The 22,900-nt window shown below is 37.8% G+C and overlaps 1 protein-coding gene across 1 annotated transcript in view; it reads right to left on the reverse strand.

Moving 5' to 3' along the window:
- The window catches only part of GRXCR1 (glutaredoxin and cysteine rich domain containing 1), a 38,552-nt gene that overhangs the window by 14,246 nt on the left and 1,406 nt on the right, over positions 1-22,900 (reverse strand). The window lies entirely within an intron of this gene.

The following is a 22,900-nucleotide window of genomic DNA, read 5'->3' on the forward strand; positions in this document are numbered from 1 at the left end:
TTTAGAATCAAGAGAGACCACAAAACAAAGGAAGAAATTGCTGATAAAAAAGAGGAAGCTTAATAGAGCAAGCAGATAAGCAACAAAACAGAGGAATGCAGGAGACTGGAAAAGGGCTGACAAAAGAGAAATAACCAAAAATAGATTGTAGCAAAACCCAAAATGTCAGGATACTGACAAAGGAAGAGGAGGACAAACTAAATGTAGAAATAAGAAGGTGAAAAATATGACAGAAAAGAGACAGTAAATGAAATAAATTATAAAACAGAGAGAAGGTCACTGAAACATGACATCCTGAATCTTTTTTTAAAAGAAATCCTGGTAGCCAGTGTAAGTGTACGGTAACAAATATATTACAGAATAGATGAATCTCCAATTTGTTTTTCGAGGTACTTTTTTAAAAACTGTGCATTACTGGAGCCACAGAAATATGAAATATTTAGGAATCATACTCCTAAAATACGTGTTTAAGAATTTGCCTTTTCTGTTTAACAGCTTTCATGACAATAATCACAGACTTCTCAGTAGCTCTGAAAATATTGTATAACAGTCAGGTGTTTCCATGGTGCTTCTGAAAGACATTTAAATATGTGTGCTGTAAAACTCCCTGAGACGTCTCAGGACTCAGACCTGTGCTGTGTCTTATCCCCGGCATCTGGATCCAGCTGCAACACAAGCAGCAGCAAAAACAGTCTGTGTTTCTCTACTGGTCCCATCGCTACCCTGGCCCTGACCAGTCTCCACAGTCTGAGCTGATATCACTCACACGCCTATTTGTGAGGGTAATTTGTAAAATGAATTACTGAAAAATAATAGTAGTTTATTTCTTCAGCATATTTGTGATGAATGGCTTTCCCGAGGCTATACATTTTCTTAAATAATTTTTAATTACATTTCTCTGTGTGCCTTGAGGACATTGGGTGGCTCTTTATCTTTGCACCAAAACTAATAACGTGAATATTTTTGTGGTGCAAATTCAGAGCAAAGGACACGGTCCAAACCAATGCTTTTCTACTTGAGATGTAAGGACCAATGCTGGACCTTGGGGCATAAAGTGATTACTGGTAACACTGGTAAGATTTTTCTTTTTTAAAACCTACGTATATGACCATGTTTGTAAGCAAGTAAACAGATAAGCCCAGCAGCAAAAGAATTAGGTTGTTAACCTTATTTTTATTTGGTTGCAAATGCCAACTATGACAGAGACACTACGAAAGTAATAATGAGATTTTTATTTTTTTTAATCCTCCCTCTGGATAGAAAGTATAAATGTGTGTTTTAATCTCATTGGCATGGAAAGAATAGCTATTTACATTCACATACATATATAATCTGTTTCAATGGTGACATAACCTGCAAATTTACACTTGGTTCTTTTAAAGTACTCATCTTTTTCCTGTGCTTGTTTCAAACAACCAACACAAACAAAACCCCAAAACATAGCTCTATATTTTGCTTTAAGTGAGGAACTGTATTCTAAGAAAGCCAGAATATTTTTTCTGCTAAGACTAGTGGGCTGGTACAATACTTTGGCAAAAGCTGAAATGTTAATGTCAACCAATCATAATCATATGAGATTTTTAAGGGGTTTTACTATGTTCAGACATAGCATTCAACTAATGTTATTCATACAGTAGTGAATTGCTTCAGTGACCTAAATCAATGGCTGATATGCCCTTCTCTGTCTCTGAATATCATCTTTCAGTGTCTCAGAGTGTGCTACTGAAATATGCACCCCTTGACTTTGTAATTAGATACTATCAGACAGGCAGGAGTATCTGCTGTCCACTAAGTCAGCTGAGGCAGGAATCTAGACCATGTTACAAACCCTGTGCCAGAGATGCTTCAGTGAGTAAATGACCTAAAGAAAAAGTTAGGCAAGAGAAAATGCATATACTTAGGCATATGAATGTATGCATATATGTGCATACATGTACATGATTTTATATGTGCTTGCATTTCTACAAGATTTGAATTAAGCTGTTCACTTAATAATTGGATTTACATAGCTAATAGCTTGAATTACAGTCAGTAATTCAGTGGCAAGAATAATTATGGTCTTACACTAATTTTCTGACCACAATCTGTTTTGGACTTTTTTACTTTATTTTCCACTCAGAAACAGAAGATAAGAAAACAGCTACGATTTTCTTGTTGAAGAAAATCTGCAGAAAAAAATAATATCAATTTAAACATTTCATTTCTGCAAGATTGAAAAGCTTTTACTAGCTTTTGATTTTTAAAAGGCTTTCAAAATGTACACTAAAGTAATGAATACTTTCTGAAATATTATTTTAAATTAAAAGTTACCACCGAAATGTTTCAAGGTTTTTCCACATGCTACTTAATCAGAACACACATATTTTTCAAAATGTATAGCTTTTAATGAAAAGCGTACTTTTCATCATGTCACTCTTTAGACGAAAACATGCAACATTCTTTGAATTAGATGTCTGGAGATTGAAGGTCTGTGTTCCAATGAAAACGACAATATTTGCCATCACAACAACATAGTACAATGCTAATGGAGTTGTGAACCAGTCCCTTCTGTCTGTCACTGTCTGATGCCTGGTTTAAATTAAAGGTTTAATAACATTTTTCAGTAAGAATTGATTAACTGGCCAGACAACCTCTGCCAACATGCAGACCTCATGGACCAAGATAAAATGTTTTTCTTTGGCATATAACATCTATTTACACATACAGGAGGAACTGCAAGTGATGCTCAGCTTCAGTGTGCACTCTTGGTATGAAATCACATTCCCTTCCACCTCACTGTTTGCACTTCCAACCCTCCATGGGCTCTCACACAGCAAAGCACAGTGTGCACTTAACTTTAAGTTTAAGCACTCCCATAAGTGCTTTACTACATTTAAGGCTGTAGTCCTGTTTGCATTGTCTTCAAGGACCTGGCGCTATATCAATTTTCAGGAAAATTCAGATCTTGAACTCCATTTTAGTGGAGCTCAGTAGAATAAAAGCTAAATATCTGCAACAGTGCAAGTCATACACTCAAGTCAAAGGATATACTGACCTTCTCTAAAATACATCACTGCAAAAACACTACCTTTTTTCTTATCCAGTTTTGGTAATTACAGGGGCTATAACTGTAGGACTTGGAGTCTGCAACCCCCTGGGACAGTGATATGATATCACCAGTTATCATCCCCATAACCATCAGCAAGCTGATGAAGGCTACAAATATCAGTTTGCAAATGAGGGCATTAAGAGCTGCACTTCTAAACAAGGTAGCCAGTGAGTCTGGGACAGTCCACTATATAGATACTAGTTTTGATTTCCCCAAGAAAGTTATCAGGTCACTGTTTTTTCTCAGGTTTTAAAATAACACAAATACTTGTGCTCATTTTATCTGCCTGTATTCTGGCATTCACCTTCCCCACAAACAGCAGCCATAGGAATATATCCATTTCCAAATGCTGTATGGGAGCACAAGCTCCTCTGGCTGATTGAGTGTCCCAACACAGGGCATGAAACATATCATTTTTTCCTGTTTCATTTTCAGTTCTGAGGGGCTGTTAACAGTTATAGAGAAGGGCTATGATCCAGCAAGAACCTGAATTCTTTTATCTTCTAACTCCTAGGCAACTATCCTCTCATCTACAGACCCACCACGTATTGCTGATTGTTAAATAGCACTGTTTTACCTTCTTAAGGCTGGCGTGCTCAAAATTGTTCAACTGCAGCATAAAGTAGATGTAGGATTTCATTATATCTAAGATATTGATATATTTATATATGTCTGTAATTCATTTGTAACTTTTCAGGTAGTGTATCAATTTTAGGGGTGTCAGATGAAAATAACAAAAGTAATCATAATATTGCATATGAGATTTATATTGTTCCTTTCATCTTAAAGAATCCAAAGCCATTTTATGCAAAAATATATGGGGTTTTGATAACATTATTATCAGCATTCAAATCACTTGAGTGAATAGTTAAAAAAAAAAAAAAAAAGATGCCTTTCCATCCTCCAACACCATGTATATGTGTGCTGTGACCCTTTCTGTTCCTCAAATAACACAATATAACATCTTGTCTTTTTTTCTGCTGCTGCAGGCTTTCCCACATATCCTCTGGCACAGACTGCTCTTCAAGGAATGTCAAAGTGTTTTCATTTCAAAGCAGAAAATATACTTACAATGCCATAGCAAAAGAGTGCAGGGCATGACCCTGCCTCTCCCTGCTCTTTGTAGTTCTTCAGCTATCAGCAGATTCAGAAGGTACAAAGACCACAGCTGAGCTCATCTCCCAGTGTCCTCAGTACCGTTCATCCAGCATACACCCATACAACCAGGCTACAGCCCGCTCTCAGATGACCCTGGCTTAGATAAGAGAACAGGTTATCTCCCTAAGGTTCATGGTCTCTGCTAGACCCTGATGCCTATGCTTGAGTAGACTTTCTAAAGTCAAAGTGCCTGCTACAGGGGTGGCACTGACTGGGGAAAAAAGCAGGTCCTGTTCAACATGGCACAGCAATGTTGTGGAACGATGCCAGGGCGTTTGTTACGGTGTTCAAACTAGTTGAAAGAAGATCTGTATCTGTCCACACATAATTGGATTTTATTTATCAAGTGTTTGAAGGTCTATTAGCATTTTCTTATTAGTTTATTTATGCCATTCTGTATGTGATAGGAATAAGTGAAACCTTTAAAAATCAGAAGCAAAAGATAATCCTGGAATTCTAGCCTAGTCTGCACTTTTCTCAAGAAGAAACAACATTGTGATATAATGCTTGTTTCTATCTTTTGCTTGCTCACTCCTTATTTCTCTCTCTTTATACTTATCAGTTCAACATCTCCAAGAAATTCTTCCCAGAGAAAAAGAGAGTCTCTGGGAAGACCCTTGACAATGTTATATAGCTTTGTGGGAAAGAAGAAGCATTTCTTTGTTGCACAAGGACACTGACCACAAAGACTGAACAGGAAGAAGCAAGAGCTACCAAAAATAGTTTTGTCCTCAGCACTTCACAGGAGGCAGTAGAAGTTGTTTGAAAAATGAGTGCCCAGCAATCTCCTCTCACATCATGCGGTTCTTTGAACTATTCTCCATGTTCAGCAGAAGAGACCCAAAGCCAGACAAGTTGCACCAAGACTATCCTGTAATGTCAATAAAGCTACTTTTGGTAGTCTAGCATATGTGGCATAAGTTAGGATAGGTAACAGCTGAGCTGTTTACACTTGTTGAGTCTTTCTATCTTGACAGTCGTCATTAAATTAGTACATCTCATCTTTTTCTTTCCAAAGGAAATATAGCAGCTTCAAAGAAATTTTAGGGTATTTTTGATCCCTGAAGTATCTTATGCTGCTCAGTCAGCACAATAATGTATTTTATAGCTGACAAAATGTAAGCATTTAGGGGATTGAACAACAAGCAAAGTATTGTCTCTCATATCCCTTTTTTTGAGCAGCCAATTGCATCTCTTCATAGAGAGTAATAGAAGAAATTATTAGAGCAAGGAGTAGTAATGGCCAAAATATTGTCCTGGAAACAACAGATGTCATGAAATTGTCCAAATGTGGTTTCTCTTTTTCAAGCCCTCAAACATAATCCTGGTGTATGGTGAAAAACATTCAAATGATGCACTCCTGATCAAATACTGGGTTTGTATCTATTAATGTAACTGCCTGAAATGTTCCTTTTAAGTGAAATATAATTACAGTGTTAATTAACAAAATGCTATTATATTGTCCTTATAATGCTGTTGAAAAGTCTTTCACAGATAATCCAGTGGTGGTAGCAAGAAAAAATATATGGATATTTCTTATTTAACTGACTTTATTTCTTTTTTTTTTTTTCATTATTTAAAAATCCTTCGTTGTTGCAGAGACCTCTGTGATTCAATTTGGTAGCATGCTCCACTCTCATCATCCAAAGATACCAAGAAAAATACAATGTTAGAAAGTATAAAGCAAGTAGCAATAAACTACAGGTAATCTTTTTAAAATTGGCTTGTACAGAATTTGAACTGCCAATAACTTTGAAACTTCCACTACCAGTACAATATTTATGACGCTGTCCATATCAGAAAAATCTGACACATAATTCAGGTCAGTGCAGTTTTCTAAACAGCACTAGCTAAAGAAACTGATTTCAAAAATTTTCATCAACCAGTACAATCGCCATGCAAATATAATATGCATTTACTTTTTAGGACAAACAGATTTAGTTCTTTGCCATTTACAACAGAAAACTCCCAGTGCGATTTTAAGGCAGCAGTCAGGAAACATGCAAACCAAGTTTTAGCAAGGCACACAATAACTTTCTCCTTCATTTGCAAATTCTGCTCTTGGACCTTGCACCAAAGCAGGCAGTTGAAACATAATATACTATCTTTTAGCCTTATTATAATATGATCTCATCTAAAAAATGTGGCTCTGGACCCAAATATCTCCTGGATTAAGTAGCACTTAAAATCAGAATTTGGTTGTTGTCCCATTGTTTTAGTTTCTTTGAGTACATCAACCATTGTAAGACATGGAAAGCATTACTCTAGCATGATTATTTTAAATCAATTGGTTTGACTAATCATCCAGACACATTTGGAGTTTTTTAGCCAGTCCAAACTGATAACTAAGATTCAGCCCTATAAAAGTAAGCATGGCGGAGGGAATGCTCTGCTATTCAAAAAAGCATTCACTATATAGAGTGAAACTGCAGTATTTCCTAGACTACAATACAGAAAGGAAACGTTTGATTATCTGCTATGTTTGATAAATGGCTTTCAGCTGAACAATCCCAGTGGCTATATAAACAATTACTCTTTGTTTGATGTAATCGCTGGATCAGGAAATTGAAACCTATACTTCTGCAAAATTGTGTTACAGTGTTATAGGAGATGTAAGCTCTCTGATTTGCTTCTTGGGTCTTCAGCTCCATAAAGCAAATGCTAATTACAGATGCTTATTAATTTTTAATACCGCTTCTTAAGAAGTAGGCTATGCCAGTCAGATACTGATGAGAGGAGGAATTCAGGAAAATTCAATGGTAAAAACCACCAAAATTTTGCAAAACTAAAATTCCTTTGTGGTCAGGACTGAACTTCTGGTGGAAAATTATGCCAGAGTACGTTCTTCTGGGTAAAACAAGGTTTGAAAGAGAAATCACCACAGATATGGTTAAAATATAGGTATTTGTAATTAAGTTGTAATAAAGAATGAACAAAAGGATTATTCTTATGTTGGTCACCAACAGGTGTTTTTGCAGTACAGTACTAAAATAACTATTTCCTTCCATTCATCTGGCTTAGCCAAACCTTCTGAATTCAAGCTATTATTGAAAAGTCATGTTTCTCTAATCCTTTTTCCTTTCTCTTGACTTCAGAGAACTGACCAGGTTGCAGACTAAGCTTCCCTTCCCCTCCAGCAAGCCCGATTGCTCCTCATCTCTCTTCCAGGTCAAAGTGATCTCTGGGGACTTTAACACAGTTTTCCCCAGGCCTCCAGGAGAGACTTGTACTTACTACAACACTGCCGGCATGCAGAAGCCTTTCTTCTGCTTTTCGCTTTCTGCTTTATTCTCTCTAGACAGGGTACTTTGCTGCCACTCTTGACATTTCTGGCAGCTACTGAGGGACTGATTTAAGTGCAGCCCTTATCTTTTCATAAGATTTACAAAAGGTCAAAATTACAAGCCTGTGCTGCAGACAGGCTGCAAGAATGGCTGGGAGCTGGAGATTTCCACGGTGCCAGCTCAGAAGTAACCAGTTCCTCCTTGTTACCTTTCAGCAGGGCTGAGTGTATAATTAATAACCAAAATGGGACAGAGGCCCACAGAGGAGTCACACTACTAAACAGATAGGCCTCCCCAAATCAAGCCTAGGAGCATTTGCGGTGAACAGTTTCCAGGTTTCTGGACATGTGTTACTCGCTGAAAGTGTCACACTTATCTTATTCTTTCATGTGAAGATCATCACTGTGCATTGCCATGGAGCACATATAATGCCGGCATTTCAGATAAGCTCTGCCTTTCTGGTGCAAACTAGCACCACAAGCTAAGCCGGGAAAAGACTGAGCCAAAACCTTCAAAGCTTGCTATTGTTTGCAGATTATGCCTGAAATGTGCTGAATTCAAAGCATCGTTTCCCTCTCTGGTAGGTTTGTTAAGGAATTCTGTGAATTCAAGTGAACACAGTACCTAATTATCTGAACAAGCACTCTGAAAATATGAGGTACTTAAAACCATTGCAGAGAATCTCCACAACCATCACACCAGCTTTTCAGGCTGCCAGACAACTTTCCAAACATAGACAATCACAGGTCTTCCATTCCCTCCAAGATGTCTCTGTGAATCCATATAGCAGGAAGCTTCCTCCAGCATCCCATGGATAAACTCAGTTTTTCTCCACAAGTATTTATCTCCTGAATTTCCTCTACAATATCAGTGTTCATACTTCACTCCTCTCAAGTCTATCCCATTTATTCACAGACACAGACCTTACATAACTACCATCTGAGATTTTCTGAAAACTTATTACTTTGAGTATCTACATCCCAGCCAGTCTCGTTTGCCATGATCTTGATTTCCACTAATTCTTCTGGTTTTTGGTTAGCTTCATCTTTTCAAGTACCTGTGCAGCATAACTTGAGAAGCATGCTACATAATTTCACCCTATCAACTTTACTCAGCAAGGTTTATCCACAGACACTTAAGCTACCTTTATCATCTCAGAGAAAGACCTTTGCTTTCCCCACCAATAGCTTCTTCTGTTTAATCATTTACTCCCAGTACCCACTCATCGTAGCTTTCTGTCTCACCTCCTGCACGGTTTCATGTAGGTTGAATTCCTTTAAAAATCATCAGAAACAAAGTGTTTACTAAAGTAATGAGGTATATGACTATATGTAAATAATTTGCACTAAAATTCACACCCAGTCACCAGAAAACATGATAGCTATTAAGCATGGCGGCATATCAGTAGTCAAACTGCAACTTCCCACCTCTGCAAGAATATTATTTCTGGCAAATATGGTGTGTGTTGTGACAGGCCTGAATGCAGTTGCGATGCCTACAAAGACATACAGCTCTGTTGTAGCATGAATTCTGTGACCATTTGGAGGTCTTTTAATTTAGATCTAAATTTTGGCCCGTACTTTCATTGCATATTACACTCATTTTGGCTCCAGTAGCATGTTCGATCTATGCAAAACTAGGGCACCATAGCTTTTAAATTATCCCAGTGAGCATTTATGATTGTGTTACATCAACATGAAAGGAAAAGAGCTGAATTTCTACTTTGGCTGTTTGCAGCTGTTTACCTGAAGAGCTTTCTGAGAACTATGCCCACAGAACAGCAGCATAACAGTTCACGCCATTTGTCTTTGACACGAGAAAGATACAAGCATTTTTAAACATCTGGGAAAACGAAAAGTCAAACAAAATGCAAAAATAAAAATGGTAGCTTCACAATGGATCATTCCTATCAATTTTCTGTGTTTACTAACAGACAAAATGAAGTTAGGGAACAGGCAAATTGGAATGTTACTGTTACTTCTCCGAAGTACCTTGTAAACAGAAACTAATTAATGTAAGAGAGAGGGAAAAAAAGTATACTGCATGTTGCCTAAAGAAATGCTGCCATCAGTAAATTAAAAATGTATGGCTTGAGCTGCATAGCATCTGTCTGCCAAAAGCGACGTCTGTAAGTAGTGTGGAAGACTAGAGAAATGAAACAATAGAACACAGATGGGTCATGAAAAAGAATGTTAATATTAATTACACAATTCTAAACGATGTGTAAGCCCTGGAAATATGAGAATAAGTCTCTGTTCTTAGAAGAAGATGTGTCCTAGGTTACACCATTTAATTTCCTATTGCTTAACAGTGGTGACTTACTACTTAGTGGTAACAGTTATATGTAAGAGTATGAAAAATGTTATTCAACATTTGATCAGTGTTTATTTTATCTCTATCTCTTTATCACTAACAACAGGGAGAAATACACTGAGTAAAATGAAATACGAACTTCAATAAAATAGAACTTTTTCTCAAGTTTAAATACATTGTTCAATTTTTACACTCAATTTTTCTGGGCCTTTCTGTTTTCTGATTATAATCAAAACAAGAAGGCCTGGAAATAAGAGAAGAGAGCGTGCAGATCAACTTGAAAGTATTATGGCTGGCAGTTGCTGTTTGGTCACTTGTCCCAAAAGAACTTTTAAACATGATTAGACTTGTCTATATTTAATTGTATGTATGCAATACCTGAATAAATGACTAGTTATTTTTCTTGCACAGTTATTTTTCTTAATGACATTCACATCTTAATGTTCTTTGGGGCTTGCTTTTTAGTAACATGGGTAGGATTTTTCAATTATGTTTCATTGTCTTGAGAGGCAATGTTTCATCTTGCTACTATTCTATTCTGGTAATTCTATTCATTTAGGTACCATTTCCTGTAATGTCACAGTGAACTTGTGACAATAAGCTTTTTCTTTTGTTTATGAATTGTCACACTGTTCAAGATGTTTGAATCTTTAGTTGCTTTTCCAAATAGGATCATTGGGCAACTTGTATCCTATTTGAGAATATTCTGTAAGGGTGGCTTTAGCCAGAAGTGAACTAAAGCAGGATTTGCTGAGGGCTGGCAGATGAAGGTGTTTGATATGTCAGGTCTCGTGGAAAAATTACCAAACAGCATGGCTCTGAGTCCTGGTTTGAGCATGCTGGTCCCATCTGTCTGTAATCACTGCTGCATCACTCAATAGAGCATTTCATACTGCAGAGAAATAGTTGTGTTGATCAGCAGCCAATGACTGTCATGAAAGTTACTATGTCTACTCTGGCCCATCTCTTTTTTAATTGGTAGGAGCTTTGGAAAACCCTGTTTACTTCTCTTTGGCAGGCAGATGAAGGGTGGTTGTTTTTTTCCCTTTAAAAAAAAAAAAAAGGTAGCTATCCATTCCCTCTTCTCTGTTTCATCACTCCCTGACTCATCATTTCTAAAATATTCCTTGTGTATCCTTAGACTGCTAGAGAGACTGGTAGATGTTAATAACATAATCATAATATATACATACATACATGGATCTCTGACCCAGTCATTTTATATTTAACACAGCCAGGTGCAGATTATTCATGCAGTGATCCCCTTTCTAGTTCCCAAATGTCAACTACAGCTTAGTTAATTAAAAGGCATTAGTGGCCTATGAAAATGAACTCTAGTCTGTTGAGCTTCTTACAAATGTAATTCATCATATTTCTGACCAGAGAATAAAAGAGTTACCTGTCGAGATCCTGCTTGTGATATTACGTGGCTCTTCCTTCTTTGCCAGGCTATGCTTTGTGTGGCAAATGGATCTGTTTTCCAAAAACTTACCTTCAATATACCAGAATATCCTAGGAAACAGCAAAATAACCCATAACTTCTTTCTTATTTGCATCAGTGTTGCAAATGGTGATTTTTCTAGTGCTAAATACAAACAGCAAGTAAAAAATTGTATTCAAGAAAGCTCCTATAAGTTAGACTTAGCTCAGTTCAAAATTTACTGCATATTCATCAGCAGGTGGTTCAGCCTTTTATGGATCAATTACACCCTAGGATCATTCTGTTTTACACAACAAAAGTACTTGTCACTCATAAAACAACCAAAGAAGATAATAGCATAAGTGAAATAATGTGCAACTCTGGATTGCATTTAATAGCAGAGAAAATGCAAATTGCAATCCACTCTTCACAGTTTACCTTCCTGATCAATAAAATGAGAGGGCAGTGTTACATGAAGTCTCACTTTGATTTGGGATATACCGTAGAGTTTTCATGTTTGGTAGATAACAAGCTTTCTGTCAAAAGTTATTTTATCTTTTATTGTAGTCCTGTGAATGGGAGTTAGAATGAGATGCACTATGATACTGAAACTCACAAGAACTGTTAAATGAAACTGGGAAACCAGCACCCTCCCAGTATGTTTAGTTTACATTTCCAAACAACTGGCAAGTGACACACTTTTTATTTACTGCTGCTCTATATAATTTAAATTCTACATGAAAATGTTACTCATCTGGGCTGACATAAAAATAGATTATTCCGTAAAAAGTTGAAGCTGTCATTTGAACTGCACAGTCAAGGAAAACACCAACAATACGCCAGGTGGACATAGGGCATTCTCTTGCATGAAGCACTCTGCAATCAGTAATGGATTTTGCAGAAGTCTTTGAGTGAGGCAAAGAGCAAAGTTGAGCTATGCTTAGGCTGACAGTGCTGATGAAGTGCTGATTCAGTCCTTACTCCTCAATGAGAGATACCCTTACCACTCAATATACAGAAGTGATGAAAAGGAAACTCTTGCAGTTATTGCACTACTTTGTTCTCTATTAGCACTGAGTGATGAAGGACCTTATTTCCCTGCTATATTACTTAACCTAATTGGAAGAATGCTCTCAGCTATCTCATTACTTAATAATACCTAGAACTTTGGTACCTTCATCTTCAAACCCTGAGTACTTAATTACTAGTTATACACTCAATCTCCATTTCATTAAAGATCCATCTGCATTGGACACACATGGTGTTTCATTCCTTTTCTTATGTGATACATTCCAAAACCAAAGGCAGAGAGCTTGAGACTTTTATGCAGACATAGCAAATGCAACTCCTAGACAGCATAGATAAACCAGCTCTGCCCTAGAAGAGCCTCTACCATGGCTGCTAGCCTTGATATACAAGACGGGACAGATGACTCATCCACTATTTCTGTGTGAGCAAAATAGAACACATATCCATGGAACAGAGTTACAGAGTTTGCTGATGAAAAAATCTAAGGTGTAAGACCTTTTTTGGTCTTTTTTAAACAAATAAATATGTAAAATGTCTGAAAATCAGAATAGAGCAAGTTGTATGCTTTATACCAGCTACTAAACCTGTCAGTCAAAATAGCTGTTGAAGTAGTTATTCTGTATATATCACGTCTGTAGCTGGAGTAATTTTTTATCAAGGTCAGTGTGAGCAGTATCATGCTCTAGTGTGATTCAGTATTTGGCCCAGAGATGAATATTCTTTAAATAAAACATACATTTTTATTCTTATAATCATACTTTTCATATAATAATGTTCTTATAATAGGGCTAAAATCTATATCACGTCATAGAAATAAATGCATTATGGTCAAGGAATATGACTACAAATGCAGATGCCGAGATGATTTAATTGGCTATCTGCTTTTCGTTTGGAGCAAAAGTTCAATAGCCTTCTTGCATAGATATCATTTAATCCCCTACAGCAAGAAAAATCAATAACATTTATTCTAATATCATGTCTTCGAACAATGCTGAAAACCCATACTGATTACATTTCTGCCAACTGCATAATCTTCTACCAAATGAGAATTGAGACAGGATGAAAGACAGGTCAGAAAGTTCACTAGACATCTCTCCTTTTTTGACAACTCTTGCCCTTATCTGTTGTGACTTCAAAAGAGAATTGCAGGAGCAGCCGAGTATAAAATTACCTTGTTCAAGGAGCTAAATTTTTCAAGGCTGCTCCCAGTCAGTGGCAGTAGGGGAAAAAAAAATAGTGTTATTCGACAGTATCCAAGTGCAAATTTTGACCTGTAAAAGTGTTTTTCTACACCACAGTCTCTCACATGAAGATCCATAAGAATATCATGCACCAAACAGAGGTTTTCAAAAGGCCTGACCAGCGAGCAGTTACAAAAAACATAGCTGCAATGGCAAAATTTTCCAGACAGATTTAAATGAAGAGAATTTATTTCCTGAACAAGTCATCCAGGAACTCCTGCCTCTTTTAAATATTCATGACAGATTAAGTTTGGACTTGGAGGGACTGAGTAGCTAGTTATATTTTTGGATCATGGTAGGGATTTGGAAGAACAACTGGATTTACTCACTGCATGTTTGGGAATCTTGTTGAAAGCATCAGCCAGCCCCTAGAAAGGGAAGTTCTCAAGATGTAGATTAAGGCCTGTGAAGGATGTAAGGAACTCCAACAATAATGCTTAAAGGTCTCATTTTTCACTACTTCTATCCGTCTGTCTCTTGCAACGTTCTCTAACAGGAATTAAATGCTTCACAACTTCATGTAGAGCTGGGAGGAAGAGTACTTTGCTTTTAGATGTAGTAACCAAGAACAGGACATGAGCAGCTGGAAAAATATCATATTTTCTTTAAAAAGATGCAACTTCAGCTGCAGGTTTAGAAACTGACTGCTTATTATCTTGTGGAAATGGCATGGGTAAACAGATTTTTCTTAAATTATGGTCTATGACTGCTGTTGATTCTTAATATTTTAAAAAATTGATAGATAATTAGCAATAAGCAGTATTCCAAACAAAACTACTGTGAGTCAATCCCAAAGAAAAATTTCTTTGCCTTTGCATGAGCATTGACTGATTTGCCAATGCAGGACATAACACGCCAGGTTGTTATAAAAATGTGCAAATACTGGCCAGTAAGTTTTTCCATAGTTCTTTGTGATAAACAGAGAAAGAATGAGGCTGTGTGTGGTATTTCTGCAGTATAGAAGACCTGTTCCTCTGACATTATTGGTGGATGGTGTCTCTAGACATAGTTCCAAAGCAAAATTGTGCTAAGGTTGTTAAAATGCTTTCCACAATTCATACTAGCAATGAATCATGTTTTTTCTGTCTTCTTTCTCGCCATGTGTGAAATAAGTCTCTACCTCACTGACTCCAGGTGCTCATCTGTGACCATTTCTGTTGTTTTGTGTGATGGTGGCTGCAAACAGTTGTGATGTGGCAGCTTCTCCACAACATAACCACTGTGTCACGCAAAACCAACAGATTGCCTGGTTGAGTGGGAAACTGTACTTTTCCAACTCCTTTACAAAATCAACAGGCTGGGCATGTTGTCCTAATTGCTATTTATCTTTCAAGCTTTGGAAAAATTCAGTGAGATTTGAGTGTCACACTTTGTACTACCTGGTACTGGATGTTGCAGCAATGAGAAAGGTTTTCATGCATGAAAGTCGTACCCTTTTCTCTCTGCCTGCAAATTCCGTTCTGAAGCATATTTTATTGTTCTTCAGTTACAAACTTATGCTGCTGCTGAACACTGCAGTCACAGGTTAAAGCTCCAGCCAAAATAGCAGTAACTCTTTGACCATTTCTTTCTTCAAGCTGTTAATCATGTGTCTTGTGTTGGTGTAGTGTGTAATAACCTGTCAATGTGAGTAGACAAATGTCAGAGCAGGCTGCTGACAGATCAGAGTAGTCTAGCAAGTGTTATCTGCAAATAAAGCATGATTTCATTTCTTTCTTAGGGAAGGAAATAGTCCTTAATGACACCTACATGGCAATTAAATTGGCAGCAGGTGACTCCTGAACTGTGTTTTTGGTCAACTGCTAAAATACTTTTTTCCTGGGTCATTATAACCCAATACCTGTATGGTATGTGTACATTTATATTTGTCTAGCTTGTGTTTGCAAATACTAGTGTAAGTATTTGCAAATCCTAGTGCAGAACTGAAACAGTTCAGAGATCTGTAAACTAAAGTGAATTGTAATTAACTTATTAGAAAGTATTTTTGTTAATGACTTCTATGGCACAAAATCAAAGATGTTAGTACCTTCCCAGAGAACCATATCACCAAGGTAAAGATAATTCCTCATTTTTCCTTTTTTTTTTGGTGTGTTGCATCCTCATTATTACCGTATGTTTGGAATTGCACAACTGCACAGTTGTGCAATCTGGTGACAAATTGGTCCAGTGTAGCCAAATATTTGCTTCCATATTTGTAAATGTAACTAAAACCAAACCTCACCTAAGACACTCAGGTGCAATGAGGACCCTTAAGTATTTGTTCGCAAAGTAATTTATTTGTACACAAAAATTAGGGGTCAATGACCAAGAATGATGCTAGTAATTAAACATATAGGATGGTTCACATTTTTAGGCAATGTATTTCAGCTTTTTGAGTTCCACAAATTTTGCATATGCTGTGTCAAAGGCATGCACACATTCAGGGGCAAGAGGACACAACAAATGAGCTAGCACGCAGCCTGTTGTACCACATCAAAGAAAGGGGACTAGCCCAAAATTTTCTTGATACTCCTAGTTTTAAGAGTACTTCAGAAGACATTTTCTCATAATTGTCCTGCTGAGTTACTGAATTGAGTTCCACAGCTAGAAATAAAGTGAAGGGTTATTGTAACTAATTAATGATTAATATTAATCAATTCATCTTTTTCATCTCTGTTGTAAGAGGCCAATTTAGAAAAAAAAATCTTACTGTTAGAATAAAGAAAAAAAAAATTCAGGTTAGCATCCTGAGAATGTTTTTAACAGGCTGTTTATGTAACATTCCTTTTTTTCAAGTCAGTTTGAAGTTAGATGAAGCATCTTCTGTATTAATCAAAAGGTTGAGCACCTTAGTGAGCAATTGCACAAATTTTTTTCCATTATCTAAGAGTTCCAGAGCAGTACATGGGCTTAGAACCAGTGGTCGTATAGTTTTCCAGGTCATATACCAGACAGATAACTAAAAATAAGAGGATGGCAAGCATATGTGATATTTCATCCCAAAAATCTCAGTTTATGACTATTTTCAGTTCAGAGAATTTCCTGAAGCCAATATGATTTAGGAATCCCAACCAGGAGACATCTTTTTCGATTTGACATTCATATTTATTGTCTGAGAAGAAGTACATTCTTTCTTTCAAAAATACAGCAAGTGTATTTTTAGATGTAAAGAGAGAGGATGAAACAAGGTGGCAGAACATGGTTATTTGTAATCTCTCATGTACTGGCTGCCTGGATCCAGCCTCATCTCTACCTCTTCTCCGTAACAAGTAAGTCACAGGCTATAAGCTTTTCCAGAACACCCAGCTGGTGAAGCAACACCATCATCATAGTGCTTGAGAGCGAGTAAGAAATGGAAGGCAAGCATGATGCTGAAGCATAGTATTTGGGATGGCAAGTTGAGATTCAGCAAGCCTGTGTTCCATCCCTTCTCCAGCAACTTATTCACACTGTTTTGTGACTGTCTAATTCAAAGCACAACTCCCACCACTGCCTCTTGCAGAGACAATTTGTAACAAAGCAGCATCTGCTTGTGTGCAGTTTGTGTAGGATCTGGTCCACTAGGCATGCCCAGAGGATACCTACTGCATCAAGCCCTGCAGGTGAGACAGGCAAAGGAGCACCTACTTTGTGGTTCCCTTAGGACATGAGTAGGAGGTAAGCATCATGTCCTGTCAATACTGAGATGCTGAGGCACATGGCCAAGGCAGATCCTTAGTCGAATTTTGATTAATAAAAGGCTTCTGCTATCTTTGAGACAAGGTGGCACCAAATAGAGGTTTGGAGGATCAGAGTTTTGGAGCTTGATATCCAAGTCCTTCTTCGGAGACTTATGGACTTTTTGAATCCAAACCTAAAGTCTTTATTAACTCTAGTACTACATATACATGCTCTGTATATACATATTCACTGTAGTATTAAGCGTAGCTTCTTTGCTCTGCCTTTTGTCATGCCCCATAGAGTGCACCCAAGTGTCTTGAAAACACTGTCCTCATTTATGGATCTTTTACACGGATGAAGACACACCAGAGCAAGGATAATTTTGAGGTCATGCAGTGTTCTGAAAGGCTGGACAGATGTCCAGTACATGCTAATCAGACTGCCAGCATAAAAGTGTAGCAATGTTTTTTCTTCAATTGTTCATTCAATCTTCACAAAGTGATAAATGTAACCATAGTTTTGTTGCTAAGCTTCCCAATGCTGAGTGTACTGAAAAGTCAAGACATCCCTTACCTATATTTTTAAAAAATTAGACAGCTAAGTATTTTTTAACTCAAAGCTTGTATTTCACATCAGAGGTTTAGGTAGTTTAAAATCTATTTACTTATCATTTCAAGTCTATGTCAAATATGTATTTCAAATCCAAAAGCAGCAAACCCTAAAATATCAGGAACAGTAACAATAGACCTGTGTGAGCATAGTGCTATACAGCTGATTTATATGAGAACATAAGAAAAATAAATACCAATATCGTAAGTACTGACCAACACCAGGGTCCAGTTAAAAGCTCACAGACCTGAACATCTGCCTTTTAAAATCAGTGTGGCTATTCAGCTACCAGCTCTGGAACCTATCTGTTTTAACTGCCACTTAATCAGCTGAATAAGCTGAATCACTGTCCCTTGCATTGTGGTCACAGACCAAAGCACTTAGGAAGGCACAAAGGAAGTAGCGAAGGGACACTATGCCCATCCCAATGGTGATCCAGTTGTCTTTCTAATACTGAATTTTCTTTAGCAAACAGAAACCTACTTTTAATAATCGCATGTTCCTCTATGTCATTACAATTTTTCCTGTCCTTCAGTGGATTTCAGTGCTACACTTTTTCATAATTAGTTTTCCAGACTTTTTAACACTAGAAACATATATTGGCACTTTATACCTCAGAGGAGATACCTGCAGCTCACTGGGATTTATCTCCATCCATATATATGGCATTACTACAGCAAATGCTATGGCCTTAGCTTATGAACAGGTTTCCCTAACATTGCTACTAGGAGGTACAAGCAATCCAGCACATCTTCTCCTTTTGCAAGCTACGCCCAATTGGGAGTCACAGGACAGTGTGTATAGATGAGAAATATGAAATGGAATTTCAGGCGATCACTTACAATCTAAGTCCAGTTCTAGCAGAGGCTTTTCAGTTCAAAGAGTCCAATGATGCTGAAGTGTCACAACTGACCATCTACCAAAGAAGTGAGGAGTATAACATCATGACTTCTCCAGTGAAAGTGCAGATTTCTCTCTCTTTTACCCAGAGTTTTGCAGGTGGTAGTGATATGTACTCCAGGGCCTGGAGTGGTATACAACATGCCACCCACCCTAAATCCTTTGCTTGTACTATTGCAAAAAAACTTTCCTTAACAGCATTTTGTAGCATCTGCCTTCTTTGGAAGACGGTTGTTTTTGCTGCTGCCTTTCGTTTTATTTTCTCTAAGGTATTAGCTAGCCCTAGTGGTTTGTAAGCTCTTAATGCCCTGTTCTGTATTGACTTTTCCAGGTCACCTCCAAGTAAAGAAAGATGAAAGTGAACCTAACCATCCCAGAAGCTGTCCATCTCTTAACAAAGTTCCACCTGACTCTTAACTCTTTCCCATATCTCTCTATAAACATTAATAAACTACTTCTTTATCAGGCTGAACATTGACTTGCACTTTGCAACCTTAAAGGTTAGCTCTACCTAAGACACCATACTGGGGAATATCATAAAGACCAAGTGCATTATGCCTGACTCTTCACCCGTATCCCGTCTGATGCAATGTTCACAAAGGCATTATTCAGGTTTGTTAACCAGACCTGCCCTTTCATAACAGACGTCAGCAGGCCCTGCCTGACAATGAGATCTGTAGCTAATTTTGCAGAAGGTGACCTTTCAGAGGAGGCAGAATGCCAGTGGAGTGTGTAAGTTTAGAAATAGAAGAAAGGACCCACATTAAAATGGTGGAAATTAGGGGAGACCTGTGTAAAACCTTTGGCTGAGCTCCATTACTTTACACGTTGGGATGGAAACCTGGTCTGGCATGAAATGATCACTGCACTACTTAGTAATATGCAAGACAAGCCAAAGATTTTTGTTCTGGGTCACCTGAAAGCCATCATAGGGTTGGCCTAATCATAAAAATTGGTCATGAAGAGAATTACATTTATTTCAAGGAAACAAGAACCATTTCTCTACTAATTTCTATGCAAAAATATAGGAAATATTCACACCCATTCACATTTTAACAGTGATCTAAGTATTGGAAAACAAAAATGTTAGTAACATACAAAAATAAGGCCACAATTGCTTTAGATATGCAGAGAAAGGCATTATTCTTCTGATTCAATTAGCAGGTCAGATCCTCAGCTCCAGAGCTGCCAACATCATCAGTTTTAGTGTTTTCAGCAGGAGATGATTTCACTTATACCGAGGAGGTACATGAACAGGAACACTGGGAGCTTTAAATCCTTTATGTTATTCAGGCTTTTCAGTAGTGCACATTTCTTGCAAATAAAATATTTGTGACTGTTTGACCGCCACACTGCCAGTCCTGTAGGTGGCCCCGCTCTGGTCCAAGGTTCGGCAGACACCCATCACCATCCCTGCCCTTCACCGATGACCACCGGACTGGCCTCCCACCTTCCCCACAAAGCAGGGGATGGAGAGATGTTACCACAACAACACCCTCTCACACCCTCCCCCACCAGGATGTGGTTGCCATGTCAACGGTTTCCTTGTGGCACCTACCCCTGGGAGGGAAAGACTGGAGGGGTTGCCATGGAAACTGTACTCCCCTGCAGCATCAATAGGGCTGGACTCTTCCCTGCCTTTCTGCCCCCAAAATACCTTGCCATGAAGCCGAGATAACTGCCGGACTCATGTTGCTCTGTCCCACAACATCCCCATGGCCATGCCAGCCCCAGCTCCCACCCAACTGGCAGCAGCTTCACCAGCCCATGAAGGGCTGACTTGATGGGAGACCTTTTACTGTCAGAGCACTGGAGCATCTCATGTCTGGGGACACAAACAGCCATCAGACGGACTAATGCGAGTGACCTAGCTTCTCTTCTCAAGGAACGGTGGAAATGGGAAGTCGCTGGTTGTGCTGGTGATGGACGTACTCAGTGCATGGATGTGGGAAGATGTAGCAGGGGATGTGTGTACTTGGCAGCAGATATACATTCTCAGGCCAACCTTGTATCATACAACAACAAAAAACAAAGACACGTTTTCATCTAGAAATAGTTCCTGTATTACATTATTTCCTAAAATCTCCAGAAAGTGTGATTTTTTTCAGATGAGGCTGTTGTGGAAAGAAACTGTCTGAACCAAGTCTGTAGAAAGGCCATAGTTAGAAAATGTGGAAAAAATATTCAAAAGCCTAAATATTCCAAGGAAAAGTAAAATACGCAGGAGTGCTTTTAGCACAGGTATTTGAACAGAAAATACCAAAGGTCTTGGCTGCGCAACTTAATAAAGCCCAGTTAATGAATCCCTGCCTACCCCTAGAATATCTGAGCCAAGTGATTTGTTTTAAAGGATCTCTTCTATGTCACAATGAGGAATGTGGGGATTTTGGTAACAGCATAGTGGAGGAGTTTGCAAATATAGTCTGAAAAATCAGAATGCTTACACCACAGAAAATCTAAAAAAAATAGTTTCAGTGTCACAGGACATTCACACACACTCAGTGTTTGGCTTCTTGCATAAACATTTTCTTTAATAAGTGATACATTAAATACTAAATAAGAAGTGTTTGCATTCACAAATTTATCAAGGCTCAGGTTTTAAAACTGTGAAGAGTTCATGTGCATACTCTGTCATTACAAATACCTGCTCTGACACTGACTCTGAGAAATATATATTGAGGTCACCTAGTGCTGAATCATCAAAGGGGCAGAGATGGGCTCTCCTCAGGGATAAGCGACTTCATATACATCTTAACTGTTGTTATACATCTGCTGCTGCTCACCTAAGAAAAGTGAAACATGTAACTGCAGATGATCTCACATAATCAAGGAGAAAACTTATAAAAATGTCCAGATCAAGAGATTTTGAGTTATATCTTCTAATAGACACATATTTCTGTCTTATCGTATTCTTGAATGAAGGACTCTTGTTCTCTAAGTGGTATTACTGTGCAATTAATTGTCTGGAATGTACTTACAGAAAAGTGGAAATCATTCTCTAATCTTATCCTAAAGGTCATAATTTCTTTTGTAGTTGGAAAGATTTCGATCATATTTCACACTGAGATCAAGCAGTTCCAAATCAATCTCAAAGCCAACCTTTGTGCTTTGCTGTCCTCAGTGTCCACCATGTAGCATAGAAAATTGGCTCACAGTATGACATAAAAGATGATACGCGAATGACCATTCTTCTTCACTACACTTCAAACTTTATCTCTGAGCAGAAAGGAACTTGTTTGAGTAGAAACCTCAAATCATGATGTTCTCTGTAGTATTGAATATATGTCTTCAATCCAGTAGATGCTTAAGGTAAGAATATGCAGTTATTTCTGGAAATCAATCATTTAGATCTCCCCAAGCAGAAGTTGTTCAGTTCCCCGTATATTTTCCTCATCTACTTTCAAAACCTGTCTATTTTTTTAGCCTTTACAATGTCTGTAGCAGAGAGTTCTTAAGTGTAATTATGTGCAGTATGAAAAACTGAATAGTTTGTTTTCACCTGATAATTTCATTTTTCCACTTTCTTCTGCTGTAAAATTTTGTCAATATGAGATCTCTATCACCTTTTAAACCATCAATATTTTAGAGGTTATAATTATGGACTTCTGTGCTAGACTTGGCTACATAGTTTTCTGAAGTTATCAGATGGCTATGCCTCCTCTCAAGTCTTCCTGTCTTCTGGCATGGAAATAGTGCTGGTACTAGCTGTAACTCTGATAGGAATAAAGAAACTTAATTGTAATCAAAGTACATTGATTTCAGTCCATTAAGCTTTCCTGAAGAACTTCCAGCCTAAAACTGGAGATAGAAACAGCAAGATGACAGGGCCACTCTGTCTTTGGCTACATCCATTTATTTAGATGATTCAAACTCCTTAGCCTGGTGTCACCAACACTGCAGAAGGAAGCTTTTAGGAGGGAAGGAGGCTGGTGAGGTAAAATGGTGTACTCCATGTAGTGAAACGTGGAACAGTATTTGGAATCAAGGTTGGAGAAGAATCCAGACGTGCCCTAGTTAACACTTCCTAACTCATATCTATAAATTTTATACTCAAGGACAAACTTTTCACAGAGTGCCTTGAAAGAATGCAAGCTATTGGAGTGCTATGTGATGTAAAGAACAAAAATGAACAGCTAATTAATCTTTAAAATATTAATCTTGCACAGGAACATCAGTATTGACAGAAAGACTGTTAGAATTTAGGCACAATGTAGAGGAT

The sequence above is a fragment of the Streptopelia decaocto genome (assembly GCF_964273445.1).
Source record: "Streptopelia decaocto genome assembly, chromosome: 4".
In the NCBI taxonomy this organism is placed as follows: domain Eukaryota; kingdom Metazoa; phylum Chordata; class Aves; order Columbiformes; family Columbidae; genus Streptopelia; species Streptopelia decaocto.